The 21,793-nt window shown below is 38.7% G+C and overlaps 2 protein-coding genes across 7 annotated transcripts in view; one reads left to right on the top strand and one right to left on the bottom strand.

The window, feature by feature from the left end:
- CMSS1 (cms1 ribosomal small subunit homolog) overlaps positions 1–21,793 on the bottom strand; it is a 397,325-nt gene that overhangs the window by 174,640 nt on the left and 200,892 nt on the right. The gene's annotated exons all lie outside the window — the stretch shown is intronic.
- The window catches only part of FILIP1L (filamin A interacting protein 1 like), a 306,431-nt gene that overhangs the window by 96,687 nt on the left and 187,951 nt on the right, over positions 1–21,793 (top strand). The window contains exon 2 of one of the 3 annotated variants that reach the window (XM_070368270.1): positions 17,782–17,911. The exons of the other annotated variants lie outside the window; for them this stretch is intronic. The gene's annotated coding sequence lies outside the window, so the exon portion shown is untranslated. The remainder of the gene's footprint in view (positions 1–17,781; positions 17,912–21,793) is intronic. 3 annotated transcript variants of the gene reach the window in all.

Genomic DNA, 21,793 nt, shown 5'->3' with positions numbered 1-21,793 from the left:
CTGGATTGGGAAGATCCCCTGGAGAAGGAAATGGCAAACCACTCCGGTACTTTTGCCTGGGAAATCCTTGGACAGAGGAGCCTAGTGGGCTGCAGTCCATGTGGTTGCAAGAGCTGGACACGACTTAGCGACTAAACAGCAACAGCATGATTAACATAAGTTAAAAAGCTCATCTAGCTTTATTATTGTTCTAAACCATGTCAGACCCTCAGAATCCCTTGCTGATCTAACATGTTAGTTCTTTCAGCTCTGTATAATATACAGACTGAGTTTGACTTTTCCCCAGAACTTGCTTCATTTTCAGCTTAACTGGTAATCAGAGCCATAAGATTTTTAAAATATTCTGTAAATACTGCTTTTTAATGATAGATATTCTCAGGACATATCATTTTGACAAAGGAGAAAATCAATATGAACCTCTTATAGGAGCCTTTTTAAAAATGGAAGTGTATTTGATTTATAATATTATATTCATTTCAGGTGTACAGCATAGTAATTCAGTATTTTGGTAGATTATACTCCAGTATAGGCTATTACAAGATAGGAATAGTTATAATTCCTTGTATATAAAGTATATCCATGTTGCTTAACTATTTTATATCCAACAGTTTGTATCTGTTAATCTCATACTTCTAATTTGTCTCTACCCCAAAAGCTTTTATTAAGAATATACACACACAGTCTCACAAAATGTGAATTTGAAAAATGAATACAAATTCACTTAAAAGTCTCCACTGTAGCTTAAATTTAAAACAAGTCTCAGGGAAATATGAAATAGTTCATAAGGAAGATGTGGACTATAATAATATGAAGAGAACGCTAGGATTAATATTTTAGACACAACTAATTCTCACTTGGTCCTTGGATAACAAAGGCCAAGGTGTTGTAAAACCTGAATCTGTTTCTAGAAGCACTATTAAGAAAGGGAATAAAGGAAATGTGTGCTTCATAAACTCATAGCAACATTTCACGGAAAACAACTCAAAAGATTCAAGAAATAAGCAAAAGCATAAAAAGGAGCCTTGAACAACCACAATCTAAAAATTTCATGGAATTTACATATATTAAAGAGCCTCTTAGTCTGTGCTTAATTTATATGCATATTTGTATGAATGGTTATTTTAGCTTCCCAGTCACAGAAGGTTAGAAGTACAGACTAGTGAGGAAGGTTCAGAGAGTTAACCTCACAGGAATATGCCAGTCTTCATACCAATAGTCCCAAAACACAGCAATCTGAAGCTGTATAGTATCGTGGTAAAAAGATCTATGTTTCCAAAAGGGGCTGGGAGGGACATCATACATAGGAGGTGCTAAATAAACACAAGCTGAAATGAACTGAACTATGACCTTGAGTTATCAAAAAAGTTTAAATATGGTTAGTGTATGTTCTTTTAAGGCAAATGAATGGCAATATTTTAGAAAATTTTTCATCTAAATCAATTAAAATAATATACATACTCTTGAAATGGCAACCCACTGTAGTATTCTTGCCTGGAAAATCCCATGGACAGAGGAGCCCACGTGGTCACAAGAGTTAGATACGACTTAGAGACTAAACCACCACTAATGTGGTTGACATTATTTTACATTTATGGTACCTCCTCTCACCTATCAGATACTCAGTGAGTGACTACTGTGACCTGGCAGTATGACAACTGTCATAGGTACAGAAACGAGCAAAAGGAGACAGTCCCTAAATATGGGGCTTTGGCCCACTGAATTTAAGAGCCCATTTCTCTTCTCTAATATCAGTCATAGCTGTAGCAATTTTTACTTCAATAATCTCAGTGTTCAGTTTCAGGGACCATTAGAATTCTAGAAGCAATGCACTTGAGATTGAGAATACTTTAAAAATATTTTTCAAACGTTTAGAAAGAATTTATTTCTAAACAAAAAGAATATGGTCATTCCATTTTCTATTAAATTTAATTTCAAATATTTTCTGTATATAATTTATTGATCTTAAAGTGGGACTGCTATCAAAATCTGCTTGAGTGGAGTGAAAGACACTCAGTTGTGTCTGACTCTTTGTGACCCCATGGACTATAGAGGCCATGGAATTCTCCAGGCCAGAATACTGGAGTGGGTAACCTTTCCCTTCTCCAGGGGATCTTCCCAACCCAGGGATCAAACCCAGGTCTTCCTCATTGCAGGCGGATTCTTTACCAGCTGAGCCACAAGGGAAGCCCCAAAATCTGCTTAGTGGACACAGAAATCAATCCACCACTGGTGTCTTAGTCTCGATGTCAACTCATTTCATAATTATCAGCCATATGCATTTTTTCTTTTTTTTGCTGAGGGCAGTTTAGCTGAGATGAAACTGAACTGAGTGTATACTTCAGGAGTGCATACTTACTTTGGGATAGGGTAGGGAATCCGAATTCCTCTTTAAGCATAGAACTTCTCTCAGTCTTCACAGTATTAGGAAGGATTCTTATCCCCAGATGCTCTAACCCTTACTAAGTGACATATGTTCTTCAAAAGGCTTCTGATTTTCTCTAAAGTTATAACACTGGAATTTTCTCTGGATGACCAATCTCTTTGGAAATGCAAAAATAATTTTCTTGGTTTTAGGCTTTTAATGACATTAATGAGAAACCAGAGAGATTTTTAGCAAAGAAAAAGGGAAAACAGCATTGAAATTAATTTATTTTTATACAACTCATATCTAGCAGACTTTATGAATGGTTGACAAGATAGTAATTCTACCAATCGTCTTTCTAATAAAGGGACCAGACAGAATTTTTAGATATTTTATCCTTTTGAAATATAGAAGATAAATGAAGATGTTTAAAATTCAACTTAGGTATAGAATCAACCAACATTTTGGTTTTGCTTAAAAATTGTTTTTTGAATGCTTTGAGTTAAATCCATTCCTGCTCCTCACCTCTCACACAGGTTTTCAAAACACATCTAATTTAGGTACATGATTATTGATAGGGAATGATCAGAATCTCAACACGAGAAAGCATCCACACAATACGATATGTGCCGAACATAAGGTAGCTATGACTAAAATGGGAAGTTCTCCATTAAAAAATTCCAGCATTACAGGCCAATATCACTAATGAACACAGATGCAAAAATCCTCAACAAAATTTTAGCAAACAGAATCCAACAACACATTAAAAACAGCATACATCATGATCAAGTGGGCTTTATCCCAGGGTTACAAAGATTCTTTAATACAGGCAAATCAATCAGTGCAATTGAAAAAGAAATACAAGAAGGCAAAGTGGTTGTCTGAGGAGGCTTTACAAATAGCTGAGAAAAGAGAAGTAATAGGCAAGGGAGAAAGAGAAAGATATACCCAACTGAATGCAGTTTCAGAGAATGGCAAAGAGAGATAAGAAAGCTTTCTTAAGTGAACAATGTAAAGAAACAAAGGAAAACAACAGAATGGGAAAGATTAGCGATCTCTTCAAGAAAATTAGAAATATCAAGGGAACATTTCATGTAAGAATAGGCATGATAAAGGACAGAAACGGTAAGGACCTAACAGAAGCAGAAGGGATTAAGAAAATGTGGCAAGAATACACAGAAGAACTATACAAAAAAGATCTTAATGACCCGGATAACTATGATGATGTAGTCATTCAAGAGCTAGACAAGAGCTCTAGACATCCTGGAGTGTGAAGTCAAGTGGGCTTTAGGAAGCATTACTATGAACAAAGCTAGCGGAGGTGACAGAAATCCAGGTGAGCTACTTAAAATCCTTAAAAAAAATGATGCTGTCAAAGTGCTGCACTCAATATGTTAGCAAATTTGGAAAACTCAGCAGTGGCCACAAGACTGGAAAAGGTATTTTCACTCTAATCCCAAAGAAGAGCAATGTCAAAGAATGTTCAACTACCTCACAACTGTGCTCATTTCACATGCGATCAAGGTATTGCTCAAAATCCTTAAAGGTAGGCTTCAGCAGAATGCGAACTGAGAACTTCCAGACATACAACTAGATTTTAAAAAGGTAGAGATCACACTGCCAACATTTGCTGAATCATAGAGAAAGCAAAGGAATTCCAGAAAAACAACTACTTCTGATTCATTAATTACGCCAAAGCCTTTAACTGTGTGGATCACAACAAACTGTGGATAATTCTTAAAGAGATGGGAATACCAGACCATTTTAGGTATTTCCTGAGAAACCTGTATGCAGGTCAGGAAGCAACAGTTAGACCCGGACATAGAATAACTGGTTCCAAATTGGGAAAGGAGTAAGATAAAGGCTGTATATTGTCACCCTGCTTATTTAATTTATATGCAGAGTATGTCATGTAAAATGTCAAGCTGGATAAATCACAAACTAGAATCAAGACTACCAAGACAAATATCAATAACCTCAGATATGCAGATGAGACCACCCTAATGGCAGAAAGTGAAGAGGAGCTAAAGAGCCTCTTGATGAGGGTGAAAAAGAAGAGTGAAAAAGATGGCTTAAAACTCAACATTCAAAAAATGAAGATCATGGCATTCAGTTCCATCACTTTATGGCAAATAGAAGGGGAAAAAGTGGAAGCAGTGACAGATCTTTTCTTGGGCTCCAAAATCACTGCAGCCATAAAATTAAGACACTTGCTTTTTGGAAGGAAAGTTAAGACAAACCTAGACAGTGTATTAAAAAGCAGAGACATCACTTTGCTGACAAAGGTCCATATAGTCAGTTGCCAACAAAGGTTGGTGTAGTCAAAGCTATGGTTTTTCCAGCAGTCTTGTACGGATGTGAGAGTTGGACCATCAAGAAAGCTGAGCACCAAAGAACTGATGCTTTCAAATTGTGGTGCTGGAGAAGACTCTTGAGAGTCCCTTGGATTGCAAGGAGATCAAACCAGGCAATCCTAAAGGAAATCAACCCTGAATATTCATTGGAAGGACTGATCTGAAGCTGATGTTCCAATACTTGGGCCACCTGATGAGAAGAGCTGATTCACTAGAAAAGACCCTGAATCTGGGAAGGACTAAGGGCAGAAGGAGAAGGGGATGACAGAGGAAGAGATGGTTGGATAGCATTACCAACTCGATGGACATGAGTTTCAGCAAACTCCAGGAGATAGTAAAGGAGAGAGAAGCCTTGTATGCTGCCGTCCATGGGTTGCAAAGAGTTGGGCATGACTTAGCAATTAAACAACAACAACATATTCATAAATTGAAAGATAAAAAAACATAAGATCATCTCAATAGATGCAGAGAAAGTTTTTGACAAAATTCAACACTCATTTATGATAAAAACTCTCCAAAAAGTAGGCATAGAAGGAACATAGCTCAACATAATAAAGGCCATATGCGACAAACCCACAGCAAACATTATTTTCAATGGTAAACAACTGAAAGCATTTCCTCTAAAATCAGGAACAAGGGTGCCCACTCTCGCCACTATTATTCAACATGGTTTTGGAAGTCCTAGCCAGAACAATCAGAGAAGAAAAAGGAATAAAAGGAATCCAGACTGGAAAAGAAGAAGTAAAACTCTCACTGTTTACAGATGATATGATACTATACATAGAAAACCCTAAAGATGCCACCAGAAAATTACTAGAGCTAATCAATGAATATAGTAAAGTGGGAGATATAAAATTGATACACAGAAATCCCTTGCATTCCTATACACTAACAATGAAAAATCAGAAAGTCACCTCTGTGCCACAGGATCCTGGTTTTATGCTTCTAAAATTATATGTTTGTTTCTTCTACTCAATAATAATGTTTTAAAATGAAACAGATTCCGAAGACTTACAATTCTGATTCAAAAGAAAAGCTCTCTGATGATACAGAATGGCTTTCCCAAGATGTAGATCAACATTTTGAGGAATGTCAGATTTTCACCAAATACAATCAAGAAACTACAGCTCTAAAACTTAATGGGATTGTCTGAAGTAAGCCCAATCTTTTCTAAATACAATTAAATATAATAACTCAATTCCTCAAGTTCTAATGAGCAAAATTGATGAAAATAGCTATAAAGATGTAGGTTTCTTTCAACAGTGGGGTTTTTTTGGACATAGAAATAATCCTTAGTTGTTTGCCTTTTCACTTATTTCCTAGTTTTTCTCCCTTTCTCTCCCTCTCTCTCTCTCATATTTTTTTGTCCTTAAGACAGAGCATATTCTAAAGGTCAATGGTGTGGGAAAACACAAATTGAGAAATCACAAAAATCAAACTTTATATCATTTGATAAAAATAGTAATACTTTACCAAATGGAAAATTCCATCAAATGAAATGTCACTCCAATCAGATGACTTACCTAAAAAACAAGAGTGTTAGAAGAAAGTGAGCATTTAGTATTGTATTCAACCCTCAATAGACTAGAGTTAAAAAACATGGCAGTTATCTTAAATTGATGGACTATCCAAAACAAATAGAAAGTATACCAGGTCAGGAAACACCAATTCCTTCAGAAACGGTAATTAATGTTAGAAAGGAAATGACAAACAGGGAGCAAAAGCAATGAAGAAAGGAAGTGGTATCTACTTTCAAATCACTTGCCTCATATATATTTTAAGAGGTCAGTTTTGAAAATGTGGACATATATGTGTATAAATGCCATAGCTAAACTGTGACGGTATCTGCATGTTACTTTCTCTCCCAAGACTTCTGGTTACTGTCTTAAAGAGAGACTGTCAAAGCTACACACTTTCAAATAATTTCACCTCGTATGACTCAAGAAAATGGTGCCACTGTATCAAGTGCTACTGTAATTTCCTCTGTTGATTTTCTTTCCCTCTTAACACTTAAATGTTTTGGGTGTTTGCTTTTTTATTTTCCAAAGTGAACACTGATGTTCATGAAAGGTGCCAGATTAACAACCAGGGGAAATTAAGAGCTTGCTCTATCGAGAGAAAAGGCTCAGTGTAGCAGAGGTGATGAAAGTTTCCCCTATACTGTGCTTGCCTGTGTATGTTAGCTCTGACCCATGGTCACCCCAGCTCTCCAGTTTTCACGGTCCATTAATGCCTTTGATTACTCACATTGCTAACAGGGGCAGGCAATCTTGTTCCTGCTTTTAATCCTATCATTATTGTTACCACTACCGTTAGCTCTAACTATGTGGGAATTTATATCAGCCATCATTTTGTTTTAGGATAACAGAAAAATAAACTGCAGATGACTCTTGTATTCTTAACTAAATTGCAGGTTTGGTTAAAAATCCTTTAATTTCTTCAAACAAGAGGGAAAGTCCTGAGTGGTCAAACTGAAACAGGTCTTGCTAAATTCAGTCACCTGCACTCAATCTGAACTCCCACTCAGGGACATCCTAATATTTAAAGGCCACAGATTTTTTATTTTTCTTTTGAGTCTACCATAAGCCAGTCAACTCTATTACTCATTAGCAACTATGGTAAAGGTTTGGTGGATGTTGAGGCTAAAACTATCATTATATATGAGATCTGGAAATCACTGTCAGCTAAACAGAAAAAAAAAAAAAAACCCTTTTCCTTATATTTATAGGTAGGTGTTCCAGGTTTCTGAATGGTCTGAATATTTTATAAGTATTGATTATTAATTAATATTCCCTATAACCAGGGATCTATGAAATCATTTTGCTTCCTCTAGTCAGTTACCCAACAACTGTTCATTTTGTGTTGGCACTTTCTGTGCTACGCCAGTTCTTTATGCAAAACATAAGCGCCAGTGCAAGATCACAACGCTTTTTCTATCTAGACTTTGTAACAATAAGGGAGGCAAAGCTAACAAACACACACAAAATATGAATGTAACAATGAAGTACAACATTGAGTGCTGCTGTCTAACAGACAATTATTTGGAGTGATCACAGTATTAATCTCACAGCTGTTCCTTCTTTGCCTTTCTGTCAAATTCTCTGTAGCTAGAGTAGACATCCATTTTGACATGGCTAGCACTTCCTATAATTTCTAATCTCTAGAAGAGCTGAAGAATGAGAATTGCAGGGTACCAATGACTATGGCAAACACAGGGTAACTATTAGATGAAGGGTGCCCTAACTGCATCTCATATGGAAATCTTGAAAATAAAGTTTGGGAATTTTGTTTTTTCCTCTGCCATGCATAGCCTTTATCAAGTGAGTCCTTATGGCATTAAAACATTTGGCACTAACTCAAGTCTATGCTATTGCTGGCAGGGGATCTAACTGGGAAGGAGGGGTGGAGTAGTTACCTTTATCAGGAAAGACCTTAACTTTATGGAAAAGCTCTTTCCTCCCCATTGCTTAAGTAGCTTTACTTAAAGAAAGACTTAAACCCAGATGTGAGAAGAGAGATTATCTTCAAGAGCAGCAGCAATTTATTGCAATTATGTTAGTACAAAGATTAGGAAGGTGGAAAATATTATGCTAGGTTAGTGGATGAGAAGGGCAACACCCTGTATATAGGGCAAGGTTGTGCTAGGAAAATCAACTCTAACTCCGAAGTCCCAGGGAAGCCTCAGTTTCTGAAACTGTAAGAAAATAAGAACTTAACTACTTATAAAACCAATTAACCCACAGTATGTAGTAACCAATGGGTGGGGGCCATAAGAATCTGCTTACCAATAGATACGACTTGATATCTGCCTCTATTCCCTCAGTGGTCAGCTCTTGCCAACTTCCTACTGCTCCCAGACGACTCATACGTCTCCTGTCAGCCCTGTATGACAAGTCATCACGGTGGCTGTCAAAGTAACAAGGTCCATTTTGCCTGTAGGACACTCTAGCTTCCCTCAGTGAAGAACTGGTCTGATTTAAAGTACTTAGAGGTTGGCCTTGTGTATCGCTCGGTTGTGTCTGACTCTTTTCCATCCCGTGTACTGTAGGCTGCCAGGCTCCTCTGTCCATGGAATTCTCCAGGCAAGAATACTGGAGTGGGTAGCCATTCCCTTCTCCAGGGGATCTTTCCAACCCAGGGATTGAACCCAGGTATCCTGTATTGCAGGCAGGTTCTTTACTGTCTGAGCCACCAAGGAAGCCCTGCAACTGGAGCAAAATCTGTATATATTCTGGGTCAATTCTAGGCTTACTGTGCCTCAGCCATCCAACTAAGTATATTTGTCCCTAACTCCTTCCTGCATTGCATACTGGAGCTCTCATTAGTTTCTCCTGACTGGATTTTTGCTTCCTTCATAATTTGATTTGTCTCATTGTACCAACTTTTTATGGTGGGAGATGTATAAGCATAAATTTTCAGAATTTGGTATTTCATACAAAATGGATCAGTGAATACAGCTAAAATTTCTCTGTGGGCAAGTCAGTCTACTCTCCGTGGTCTTCTAGTCAAATGAAAATCTCAGGCAATAAGATATTTTGATTTCGGTAAGCAAAGATAAAAAGGCTAAACCTAAGAAACCCAAATGATTGACTCCCATAGTCATGAAGATAAAAACAGGAAAAGTAATAAAGCCTTTAGAGCAGAAAACAACAGGTGATTTCTTCTTTTCTTCCCATTACAAGCATCTGACAATAGGATAATGGATGCCAAGGACACGAGAAACATAGCGAGTCAGAGAAAATTATAAGCCACAAGATGGTATAAACTTTATATGAAAAAATACTAGCTAAGGCACTGAGAAAGTCAGTAAATACTAAAAAAGTAATTAAGATAATTGTGCTCAGGTTATGAACAAAGAGTACATAAAATAAGACGAGACAAAAATACTTTAAAAACAAGTTTGTGTTTTGTTCTGCTTCTTACAATGCACATTAGAGTTCAATTTTAACAGCTTGCAGAGGTTTAGTAATCAAACAGCTCAAGACAATGCATCACGGTTCTACCTATGAAGAACGCTTGCTCACTTTGGCTGACATGCTGCAATTATTAATTTGATTATCTGATGCTAAACAGAGTCAGGAACACTTGCTCTTAGCTTTAATTTCTTCGCTTAAGTAGCAAATTCTAGGAGTTACCATGCTAAGGGTTGAGTGCATTTAAAGTTGGAATTTTCTTACGGGAAGAGAAATTATAAGATAAACAAGCTGAATTCTCATCATTCCAAAGCCAAGTTTTAATAATATAAAATTAAAAGGGTAAAACTAAAATGTCTGGAATTTGGATGATGGATGCCATGACTATGTAGAATAAATATTATTTTAAAAGAAGCCTTTAAAGCAGAAAATTGCAGATGATCACTCCCTGAAAAGGGGTGAAAGGAGGGACTCAAACTGACCAATCTGTGGGTAGTAGGGATGTTGATTACAAGGAAGGAGGAAAGGAGTGTGCTGCTGAATGTTCTCAAAGGAGCTATATAATTTGAAGAAACTTTGAGATTATTTAGGGAAATGACTTATACAAAGGTAACAATCAAAGACAACAAAAACAAAATTTAAATAAGAGCCAAAGAACCGAGGAGGGCTGAGGAAGAGATTAGTTTGGGTTAGTTTCTGAGGCTATCAACAGGAGCAGTGGATTTGGAGCCAGTCTTTCTTATTGCTGCAATGGCACCCCACTCCAGTACTCTTGCCTGGAGAATCCCAAGGACGGAGGAACCTGCAGTCCACGGGGTTGCTAAGAGTTGGACACGACTGAACGACTTCACTTTCACTTTTCACTTTCATGCATTGGAAAAGGAAATGGCAACCCACTCCAGTGTTCTTGCCTGGAGAATCCCAAGGAAGGGGGAGCCTGGTGGGCTGCCATCTATGGGGTTGCACAGAATCGGACACGACTGAAGCGACTTAGCAGCAGCAGCAGCAGCTACCCCTATACTTCCCCAAAGCGCCTACATCCCACATAGTTTATAACCACAACAAATGGTTTTATCCAAAGAGCTAGGGCTAAGGGCTTTCTGGCGTAAGGTTTCAAGTATTTTAAGAAACTAGAAATCTTGTTTTCCCTCCTTTCCATAACTTATACAACTTCAATTCTATTTCCTATCAAACTGCTTTTCTCTTTTCCAGTATTACCCCCTCTAGTTCTGGTGTATTTTAGGTTGAAAAAGCAGTAGCGGAGGTGGGGATGAATGGAACACAGCTGGCTATGAGTAGGAAGCAGCTGTACTTTAGAGCAAGAAGAACAAAGAATTGGGATCTTCAAAGCTAAGGAAAGCTTCTCCCTGTGTTCTTCCCTCCTTTCACCTCTTCCCCTTCTTGGGAAAAGACAGAAATTTTACAAAACATACAGTCTTTGTGAATTCATAACAATCTTATTTTCTTCATACCCACATGTTTAATTTATTACTACTGCTAACATTTTACATGTAGTTTGTATTAACATTTTTCTCTTAAAGAGTTTCAAAGACGTTTATAAATTTCCATTGAAACAAATATGCCTGAGTATATTTTTATATTAATAAAATTTAACTTTAGAGTAATGAGAATTCAATCTGTTAAAATGTTACTTTTTAAGAATTTAGGAATATATTTCCTAGGTCAGTGGTTCTTACATTTTAGGCTTCATAGGAATCCTCAGGGGCACTTATTAAATGCATATTCTTGAGGCACATCTGATCATGGATTTATATTTAGTTGCTCTAGAGTAGAACCCTGGAATCTACATTTTTAATAAGCAGCCAAAGAGATTCTCATACACACAGTGGGGGGTGGAGGGGCCCCCAGAGACCCTGTCCTAATTGGGCCATCCTAGCCTCCCAGCTTCAACTTTTCCAAGGCAGCCTGTTTCTTAGGGGCAGTAGTCAAGCAAGCAATCTCCTATAGTCCACACAGAGCAGTAAGTCAAAAATACAAAGTGAGCAATCAGAGAAAGAAAATGATCAACAACAAGATTTCACTTTTAACAATGCAAGGTGCTATTAGCTGCACAAACACAGGAAAGAAAGGGAGGTGTCCCCATTTTAACTTCACTTCCTTGAATGTGATGAGGTTTGGTATTATGAATGAGTTGGTTTTTTATTCACGAGAGCTGAACCTTTACTGGCTCTCCAGCTGTGTATGCTGCATTCTGGCACCCTTTTCCCTAACCCACAGAGAGCCTTGCACAGCTAGCTTTGATTTCTCAAATTGCAAGCAAATTGGAAGCTAACTACTTAGAAAAGCAATTGTGTGAGATCCAAAGTGCAGGGGGTACAAAGCTATGAGAAGCTGCTTGTCAGTACACACCAAAAACTCTCCTGCCTCTACTCCCTCAGAGGTCAGTGCCTGCCCACCAGCAGTACACGGGGAATCTCAGATAAAGTCAGAAGCCAGAATTCTTCTTGAGGATACCATGTGCTTCTGCTTTTAACCTCCAAACCCTATATTTTAGGTACTACTGTCACCAACTCATGTCCTCAGTTCTGTGACCCTGTGCCCTGACTTACTGCTGAGCCATAGTGTCGGAGTCATATCTTGCTGACTACTTTGACCTACTGTTAGATGATGTTTAACTCCTTGTGCTTCCCTGGTGGCTCAGTGGTAAACAATCCGCCTGCCAATGCAGGGGATGTGGGTTCGATCCCTGGGTTGGGAAGATACCCTGGAAGAGCAAATGGCAATCCACTCCAGTATCCTTGCCTGGGAAATCCCATGGACAGAGGAGCCTGGTGGGCTACAGTCCAAGGAGGTGCAAAAGAGTCGGATACTACTTCGTGACTAAACAACAATAACTCCTTGTATCTTGCTTCTGACCTTATGGCTGATCACAATGACTCTCTCAAACTAGTGGCTGAATTCAGTGGATTTTTCTTAATTCTCTCTCCACCACTGGGTTGAGTGACCCTATCATACTTTTCCTTCCATTGATTCTCTTCCCTTGGTTTCAGTGATGACAAAATTCTCTTGACAACACAGTTCTTTCATGGACATAGTGAGCATCTGATCTGTTTGGTATTAATCCTCCCAACCTGGCACAACACACAAAAAATGAAACATACATTTAGCCACCAATATGTACAATGTTGAAGAGCCCAAGACAGTTTCAGTTCAACCTAAAGAAAAATTCCCTGCCTGATTATATGCAAGCCAGTGTCAACCTAGAGGAGTTGCATTTTACTTGGGGTTTGGGCTTTTAAAAGAATATGTAAGGAAAAAAACAAAAAACAAAAACAAACAAGTTGTGTCAAAATTACTTTGAAAATACCCTAGGAAGGCCCCATGCTGGAAGTCTCTCAGTAGGCCCCATCCAGGTGGGTTTTTCCTTCTGCATTGGTACAGATTATTATGCCTTTGGTTGACTACAAGATGGAATAGTTGGCTTGTATTTAAGATGCAGGCTATACCAAACAGGCCACTGAGCAAGGCAAGATACTCACCCTGAAAGAGAACATGGGAACAGACACGGACTGAGAAAAAACAATACACATCTCAGGTTCACTCCTGGGCATAGACTCATTGAATGTAACTTATACCTGGGTAGACTCGTTTGCAAAATGTAAATTATTATTCCTCCTCTTTTTATATTCATTTGCTGAGCAGGTGTAGTTGAATCCATGCAAATTTAATGTTTGTATGCTACAACGCCACCAAATGACTTGAGTTTGGCTGGTTATTTTGGTAAATATACACATGCCTATTCTCTTGACTTCTAGTATCCCAAGGAAAACGAACAGGGGTGGGTACCAGATCAAGTATGAATATCAACCAGACAGAAATGGATATTTTTCTGGTAAAAAATTTTTTTGATTACATAAATCAAAGTCATTTGTTATGTAGCAGAAAAAGTATTATATTTGGTGTCAAGAGACCAGGATTCCAATCCCAATTCTGACACACATTAGTTGAACTGGGCCAGCGTCCTCACCTCTAATCCGAGTACAAGTAGTAACTGCTTTGAGGTCTACAAGAAAAAGCGTAAAGTATGCATCATAGTCACTAACACAGGTAGGTACTTGCTATGGGTTTGTTCACTGTGAATCTGTTGAACTGAAGCTGAGAGACAAAATAGCCATCTAAGGAAGAAAACCATTAGCATCAACATTATGGGGCACATAGTTAAGTACTATGTAAGTATTTAACGGTCCATTTTGAGATATCAAGCTGATCTGACCAAGTCAATATGTAATTTTCCTATTCGAACATTCTTTTCTCTTCTCCACATGGTCATCAGTACAAGTCCAGTTAAGGCTTCATAAACATGGGCTCAAAACAAAAGTGCTTCTAATCAGATTTGGCAAGAAAAGGAGAGAAACATAGGGTGAGGTAAGTGTGAGGCTACAGTGCTGAATAACACGGATGGCAGTGCCTCAGTACATGAGTCACACGGACACGGAGCAGTACACAGCTAAAGATAATTCTCAGGTAAATGCTGCATGAGCCATAACGTCATCCCTCCTTTGCTCTTTCTTCATCAATCATGTCGCCTGGACTCTGATGCAACCTAGCAAGAATGTCTGATTTGCAGACAGTAGAAAGAGCCTTAGAACACACACATACTCATCATGGAGAGCAATATGAACCCAAGCTAAAGCTTCTGGCATTTCCTTTTGTTTAAATCATGCTTTAGAGGGGAAGTCTTATGGGTGGGATGTGTAACTACAGGTTAAGCCATCTGGTCTGAAGACCTCAAGGACTAGGCTTGATCATTTCAGACAAGTCACTCCACGTCTATAGGCCCTTTCCACATCTGTACAATTAGATGATCATCAAGGTCCCTCCCAGTTCTGTGATTTCATCATTAAAAATCCAGGCCAATCAACACCCATACAATAGGCAGATAAACATTTAGCTGTATGTCAGCTTTATTTGTTCTTAGCCAGACAGGTCATTCAAATATTTGGCTACCTCCATCACCATTCTGAAATACTGAAAGAGCAGGTAGCTATGTACAAACCTTGTTTAAGCACAGAAAAACTGGTGGGTAGGAACTGGTGGTTCAGAAAATATGAATGTTCATACCTGAGGAAATGTGCTCAGTTGTGTCCAACTCTTTGTGACCCCATGAGCAGAGGAGCCTGGCAGGGAATTCTCCAGACAAGAATACTGGAGTGGGTTGCCATGCCCTCCTCCAGGGGATCTTCCCAACCCAGCAATCAAACCCTGTCTCCCACATTTCAGGCAGATTCTTTGTCATATGAGCCAGCAGGGAAGCCCAAGAACACTGGTGTGGGTAGCCTATCCCTTCTCAAGGGGATCTTCCCGACCCAGGAATGGAACCAGGCTTACCTGCATTGCAGGTGGATTCTTTACCAGCTGAGCTACTAGGGAAGTCCTCTAAATCACATAAGTGTAAAAGTAAATGCTCCTCAGGGGATATAATGCATTAATACCTACTTTTCTGTAGGGGCAATGGTTTAAACAGAAAAGAAGAGTCACAAGGGATGCAAACAAGAAACGGGTACAAAATAGGCAGTCTAGCTTCCAAATTTAAGAGAGATGTTATAACCCTAACTCTAAACCAAATGCAGGGCCAGTATGTACAAGACTTAGTCAAGAGTTATCAGTTTGTAAGTTCACATACCACCAGTCCAAAGGAGGCACTCATTAGAGACCAGGAAGACCTGGTAAGCCTGTCCCACCATAATGCTTAAATCTGTCATGGTGCCGCATCTTTCCAAACTGACCAGTGCAAACACTTTAAGACCTATCACTGCAAGATTTTCAATGGAATCTCCAGAGAGGAGCATTTCAACAAACTTGATACTGGGGAAAACAGACAAGCTCAGCAAAGGATAAAAACCGAAGACCTTCCCTCACAGCCAACACTGTGTGGGGTCCCCTACCTTGTATGCTGAGTGGCTGGGGTCGGGGGCGGGTCGCTGCACCTGGAGCAGCATTCAACAAAGCACCCAGCCCTTTAATTGTTCAGCCAAATGATTTATGAAGCTTGGCAGCAAAGACAGGGCAGACTGGTTTAAATTCAAAGGATCCAACCTACAGGTATTTTGAAAACCTTGGGCGCATCTGCAACAAGTACTGTTCTCCTCGGGAGGGGAGAGAATAGGAAAGGAGAAGATGTGACCTGCCTGACAGGAAAATGGGACCCAGCTAGACAGAACATGCCTCCTAATCCTTTTCCTATCCTATCACTCACCCATCCTCTGGCAGACTTCCTTGCTACAGAAAGCAGACATATACAGTCAATTCTTTTTTAAGTAGAAATGAGTAAAACCTCAGAACCATCCACACATTCTTACACACTGGGCTCCCGTGGCTTATTCTGATTGTCTCCTGATTGTATAATATTTTTAATCAACTGGGGCAGAAATCAACCAACTCTCCCCCCAAAGAACCAGACAATAAATATTTTAGATTTTGTGGGTTCTGTGATTTCTGTCACAATACTCACCTCTACCATTATAGCACAGAAGCAGCTATAGATGATACGTAAATGCATGAGCACAGTTCATTATTCATAAACACAGGCGAAGGGTTAGACTTAGGCTGCATGGTTCACTGATCCTTGAACCAGTATGTTTCCAAAGAGCTAAACTGTGATAAACTGAGGAAGTACTACCAAACTTACCACCCTTAAAATAATTTAAATCTAAGCCTCCATTTTGGGAGAACTCATTTCTAAAATAAACTTCATTATTAGTAGGTACAGTAAGAACTCATTTTCAGGAAGTGTGTGTGTGTGTGTAAAAAACAAGGTGAATCAAGATAAACTGAACACTTTCAATCATTCAGTAACTTAGGTTTTTCGTTTTTACAAAATCATCGTTACCCTGACAGGTGTCTTGCCAAAGGGCAACTCCAGGCTTTAACTACATGTTTACATATATCACAGTTACTGAGTAATACATTTTTTAAAGTGTTCAGTTCTGTTTATCCAGCTTATATATTATTTGTGTATATATTATAAAATACTTTAAATGATAAACACTAAACTATAAACAATGGTTACTCCTGGAGAATGGGGGTTAGAAGTTTCACTTTTAGCAGTGCTGCTTGAATTTGTAACAACTATGTACTACTTAGTGAATAAAAAGGTGTTTTGTTGTTCTTTTATAAAGAAGTGGTCACAGTGGGTAATCTTTGGCATTGCAACTTATATCATCGACTGGCCACATCGAAGGCCAGCTGTGACTCTCTTCTAACAGTAGATGCCAATAAATATCTCAAGAAGTTCATAACTTAGCAACAGGGCCAGATGATAAACAAAAAAATCCATAAATACATAAGTTATTTTCAGATTACGGTAAATGTCCTAAGCCACAGGGTAAGGGAGGAGGCCCACAGAAAAGCTGACACTTAGGTAGAGAGCTGAAGGATAAGGAGGAAGCAGTCATGTGAGGTAAACTCCAAGCTAAGTGTTAGATTTTCTGGCCTGAACCATATGCCAAATTCTGGTTAAACATTAAAAGCAACTGGGGCACTTTCAAAAAATACTGATGCCCAGGCACTGCTGCAGACCAGTAACTCTCTGGAGGTAGGGTCAGGTATCGCTTTGCCTTTTTTTAAAGCCAGGACTGAGAATTGCTGTTCTAGAGTCTAGACACTTCTATGTCAGCATGAACAGAGGCCTTCAGAGATTAGAGGGAACAACAGTATGGGTGAAACTGAACTGTTAACTTTTAGAATGGTGTGGGTTTTTTTCTGTTTTGTTTTAATCTAACAAGATTAACTGGATGCATTGTTCAGTGATGTGATGAAGGCCTGGGGATTCTCCCCTTACCGTTGAGCAAGAGACCACAGAAACACATAGATCTTTTAATTGGGACCTTTCGCCTGGGCCTCTGGCAAACTGTACAGCAAATGAACCATCAAGTGACAGACTTTGATGTATTTAGCAAAGGGCTAACTGAAAAGGCTAGGCCCTGAGCCCCTCCCTGAAGGCTAACAGATGCATAACTGGCTGAACCACAAAAAAGAAGTTCCTGTGGCAAATATTTACCCTATAGAGTGTTAGGACAGACACATTCTCATATTCATACACCCCTATTCACCTAACTCTCAATGAATTTGGTAACAAATGACAAGGAGGGTAAGGATCACGGGAAATTGATCATCATCTCATTAATTTCAGGCAGCTGTTGCAATTTCCTTTCATTCACCTATCCATCGATCCATCCAGCATATACCTACCATTGCACACCTACTCTGTACTTCCCACTGTGATGTATGGGATATGCATGCCTTGTGTTCCACCGGGAAACGTAAGTAATAATCACAAAAAATTGTAACATGTGCTATGAGACAGTGTTTCAATTCTTCCTCCCTGTTGTTTCTTCCTCCCTGTAATTTCTCTTCTACAATGCAAAACTTAACATACTTTCTATAATTTGCTTATTTTTTCTCAGCTAGAGGTCTTTAAAAAAACAAGGGCTGTCTTATTCTGCATTCTTAATGCTAAATATAATTCACAGCATAAAGTAGGCATTCAACAACTATGGATTGAATCCAGTGTGTGTGTGTGTGTGTCTGTGTGTGTGTGTATACATACATACATACATGTGTGTATATACACACACAGGTGTGATCAAATCAGATTATACAATATAGACATACATACAGTGGAAGAACTGCCTGTGGGAACCAGGGAAGGCTTCACAGAGGAGTGATGTCTGAGAAAAATCTTAAAGGATAAACCAAAAATCTCCTAGCAGAGGCTTCCTCTCAATGTGTGTTTGGACTTTGTTCCAAAGGCAGTGGAGAGCTACTGTAAGTTTCTAAGGTGAAGGGAAAGATGGTGTGGTGGAATCAGATTTGATTTTAAAAATCATTTCTCTGGAAGCACTGTGAGAAGTGAATGGGAGGCTGGGAAAGCAGTAAGTTTGGGGCAGGGAGGGTGAATAGAGAGGCTGTGATATTGCCCTGCTGGCAAAGAAGAAGCCAAAGCAATTCAGGATGTTGAACTAACTGGCTGGATGTAGCTGGCTGGACTTCATGGCATGTGTTCTGTATACCTATCTCACTTCTGAGTTCATCTATTTTTCTTGTCCTTATTTCTCTTTTGCCCAGATCCCCTCCTTTACTACCACTGTGAGAGAAATTATTCTGTCTTGTCCTATATACATATTGTTGAGTTAACTAAATCTTCTGTGAGACATGGTGGAGACATCCATATATCAAATAGATGCAGAAGTTCTGGCTTTCTGCAAGGATGATAGGAGAATGGTAGGGCTGTTAGCCAAAGCATGGACTAGGGAAGGAGATCGCTGGATTGGGAGAAGATAATGAGTTCCATTTGGGCATTCAAAAGAAGCTGGCCAGAAATCAGCTGGAAATAATGGCTGGAGCTCAGAAAGTGTGAGACACAGGTTTGGAAACTGGCAGTATACACGTCATTGCTGAAGCCAGTGGTATGCTGTTAAACTAACTCTCAGAAAATAAAACAAAAAATTACCCGTCCTTGGTTTGCAGCATTTGCCTGTCTCTGTGGCATACATCCTCCCACATGGGCCAATTTCAAACTACCAAGATGATGGTTATGAACAAAAAGTTGAGACGAGATGTGCACAACTGGTTCTTACAAACTGGCACTAACATACCACTGACTGAAGCCAAAAATGAACAAAGTTATCCAGGGACTAAATGCAAAGCAAGAGAGCTGGGAATAAAACTCTGGGAAGTATGGACATTTATGAGATGGACAGAAGAAGATGAGCCACCAAAGGGACTTGAGAAAAAGCAGACATAGGAGTAGGCAGAAAACAGGAGCAAAAGAAGTCACAGAGGACAAGGGAAGAATTAATTCAAGATGGATATGGTATGATATATATGGTATGATTAATAAATGTTATTAAAAGGTTAAATAAGATAAACAAGGGTAAAAGGTATCTACTAGTTGTGACTACAAGGATACTAGAGGTGACCTGTATGGTGGGAGCTCAAGTGTTAACATTAAACAGTCTTAGCAATGTTTTTAGGTTGAGAGGATGTTGGGGAGAAAGGGGAGGCTGAAGCTACATGAGTGAGAAGGCCAACTTGAAGTTGTCTGTTTTAGAGTAAATCAGCTGTTATTGAATTGAGGATATAGATTACAGACGAAACGAACTCACTGTGGGTAGGAGAAGGAACCCTTTTTTTTCTAGAAATGGGATACCAAGTGATTATTAGGAAGACTAACAACATTGAGTTTCATCTCTCTTTAATTAGCCCAAAGAAATCTCAGTAAGTTATATGATCAAAAGACAATCAGGAGATGAAAGGAATAAGAAGCTAACAAAAGGTCTACATAATCTACAAGAGAACTAAACTCCAAAAAATTTTAAATAGGCTGTACTTTTCCCCTAGAAAAGCAGCACCACCCATAAACCCTACTTCCCTTGGAAACTATGGTTGGTAAAAGTCTAATTAAAAGATGAACATTCTTTTGATATGTATATAAATATAGCTCTTCCTCTCCATTTATACAATATATTTAGAGACTGTGGTGGTACACATACACATTTAAACACACGCAAAATGAATTAAAACTCATCTTATTTAAAGATGTTTTCAATAGGCTACCATGATAGAAAATATCACCTAAAAAAAAAAAAAAAACTTTTAGATCTATAGTCCTAGTCTAAACTAGGACTATCTAGGCTAGATCTATACTTCACAAATAGTATTACTTTATGGAATTAAGTAATTTTTCAGATAGAAACAGATCTTGCTTAAATACTTTTTTTTGATTAAATACTTTTCAGTAATGCAATATGATTCTTAATTTCCATACAAGACTAAAACTGGTTTCAACTCTATGGTCTAGTAAGAACCTGGAGTGATTGGTCTGAAAAACTTTATTCAATTTGATCTTGACTCGTGATGTGGAAAGCCTTAGCCCACATTTTCAAAGCAATTTTCTTCAGGATACATTACATTTAATTTACATTTTAATAAAGTTTATATAATAAGTGAGTGACTTGTGACTTAGGTTACCAGACATTTGGTATTTATGGGATATCAAAACTCTGTTACTTCATGCTACCCTTATTTTATCTCTTCATAAAAACTCTCTAGCTTCATAGCTATGTACAAAGTTTTAAACTGTTAACTCATCTATTCTAATGTTTACTTCAGAGGAGGTAACACTAAGGCTCACAAGCACCTATGTTATTTCCCTGCTGCCCTCCCTGTCTTCATCTCCCACTGCTCCCTCCATATATTACAGGCAAAACTGATGAGCTGCTGCTGCTGCTGCTGCTAAGTCGCTTCAGTTGTGTCCAACTCTGTAAGACCCCATAGAGTCTGGCAGCCCACTAGGCTCCCCCCTCCCTGGTATTCTCTAGGCAAGAGTACTGGAGTGGGGTGCCATTGCCTTCTCCAGTGATGAGCTGGTCCTTGGTAACTTTGAAAAAGTTCCCTGAGTATTCTGATGTGTACTTAAGACTGAAGGCCCCTGGATATTTGAAAGAACAATGGATTTGGAAGACTTAAGCTCAAAAACTAAATTTGTTACTTAATAGTGACAAGTGGCTCATTTTCTCAATAATGTCTTTGCTGAGGATTAAATAATATGTGAAACCACTTCATATATTTTCAACAATAGGAATATTTCTTGAAATAATTATTATATTCCTAAATGTATTCCTATTTATAATTATTATTATGAAAGTGAAAGTTTAGTCACTCAGTCACGTCCAGCTCTTTGTGATCCCATGGACTGTAGTCCACCAGGTTCCTCTGTCCATGGGATTCTCCAGGCAAGAATACTGGAGTGGGTTGTCATTCCCCTCCCCAGGGGATCTTCCTGACCCAGAAATCAAACCTGTTATTATTATATTCTTCAACAAATTCCTATTTATTCTTAAAAACATCACTGGGAACATTCATTGCCTGTTGTCAGCCTTTGGAGAGGCATGTGACCTGAAGTAGATATCACAATTCACAAGTTGGTATTAATAGATCAGCCATTTGAAATTGTTACATTTATTGCTAATGAGAGCATCTTCTCTTGCTTCTTGAGTGAAACGGCATGCTTTATACTTTTTCCAACTCCCCTCCATTCATCAGTTCAGTTCAGTTCAGTCGCTCAGTCGTGTCTGACTCTTTGCGGCCCCATGAATTGCAGCACACCAGGCCTCCCTGTCCATCAACAATTCCCGGAGTTC

Source organism: Bos mutus, chromosome 1 (genome assembly GCF_027580195.1).
Source record: "Bos mutus isolate GX-2022 chromosome 1, NWIPB_WYAK_1.1, whole genome shotgun sequence".
Classification (NCBI taxonomy): domain Eukaryota; kingdom Metazoa; phylum Chordata; class Mammalia; order Artiodactyla; family Bovidae; genus Bos; species Bos mutus.
The sequence above is the reverse complement of the archived record's forward strand: the minus strand, read 5'-3'. Positions and strand labels throughout refer to the sequence as shown.